The sequence below is a fragment of the Monosiga brevicollis genome, genomic scaffold, assembly GCF_000002865.3.
Source record: "Monosiga brevicollis MX1 MONBRscaffold_49 genomic scaffold, whole genome shotgun sequence".
NCBI lineage: Eukaryota > Choanoflagellata > Craspedida > Salpingoecidae > Monosiga > Monosiga brevicollis.
The window spans coordinates 90,717-91,991 of NW_001865086.1; the positions used below are offsets into that span (position 1 = coordinate 90,717).

General features: G+C 50.7%; 1 protein-coding gene across 1 annotated transcript in view; it reads right to left on the reverse strand.

Moving 5' to 3' along the window:
• MONBRDRAFT_39327 (uncharacterized protein) overlaps positions 1 to 1,275 on the reverse strand; it is a gene marked incomplete at its 3' end in the record, with an annotated part of 12,051 nt that overhangs the window by 1,441 nt on the left and 9,335 nt on the right. The window lies entirely within an intron of this gene.

The window sequence follows — 1,275 nt, forward strand, 5'->3', positions numbered from 1 at the left end:
CGCACACGGCCCCGTCGAGACGATGAAGAGGACGACGACGTGAGCTGCCGTAAAATACGAGAGAGCGAGAGAGAGAGAGAGATGTGGTGTGCGTTCTCATGCAGAGACACTATCAATCTGACAGTTTTGGCCAACGGAAAGTATAACGTATATCCAGAGATGGGGTGGTGGTGTGGACGTTTGGCCAGAGAGGTGTGCGTGGTTGTTGTTTTTTCTGTTGATGATTTGCTGGGCCAACTCACCGTCTTTTTGTCAGACAAAATGAGACGAAGGGAAGAGGGAGAGGGAGAGGGTAAAAGTGAGATATGTTTAGAGATATGAACAGGCAGGGGATGTGAGTACACGGGAAAACAAAGGCAAGAACAGGGAGAGAGAGGCGAAAAGGGATGTATCCAGAGAGAGATACATCTGCCACAGACTTCACCAATTCAACCCTCTCTCCCTCAAAATCTCTCTCTCGATCCCCAGCATATCTCTCCCTCTTCAAGATTCTCTCTCTCTCTCTCTAAATCTCTCTCTCTCTCTCTCTAAATCTCTCTCTCTCTCTAAATCTCTCTCTCTAAATCTCTCTCTCTAAATCTCTCTCTCTCTAAATCTCTCTCTAAATCTCTCTCTCTCTCCCTCTTCAAGTTTCTCTCTCTCTCTCTCTCTCTCTCTCTCTCAAACTCTCTCTCTCTCTCTCTCTCTCTCTCTCTCTCTCTCTCTCTCTCTCTCTCTCTCTCTCTCAAACTCTCTCTCTCTCAAACTCTCTCTCTCTCTCTCTCTCTACCATGCAGGACACGGGTATGTCAACAGCCGTGCGTGTGTGTCTCTTCGTGTGATGGGTTGCGGTCAAGGGCGAGAGCAAGTCGCCTGGCAGGTGGTTGTCGCTAACAACCACCGGTCGTCGCTTGTCCGCTATGTGTCCGCTTTCAACTTGTCCACTTTCCGGTGCGTGTGAGCCCGTGAGTTACCGCTTCATCAAGAGAGGAAATGGCTATTGGACGGGCGACGCCGAGAGAGGGCCATGCAAGGAGCCATGGGAGAGAATCTGCAGGAAAAGGATGGCAAGGCCATGGAAGCCAGATCAAATCTGATCCGACCAAGTCACAACCCCGGGTGGCCTTGTGTCGAGTCCAAAACAGACCGAAACAGGGTAGCACTGCCCTGTGTCATGATCTAGATGCCCCACCCAGACATTGGGATCCGTCCGGAGGTCAATTCATCAATGGCCCCTTCCCTTGCGTAGCATGTGGCAAAGCAACAAAAGGACAAGCCGACAGCACACAAGCACAC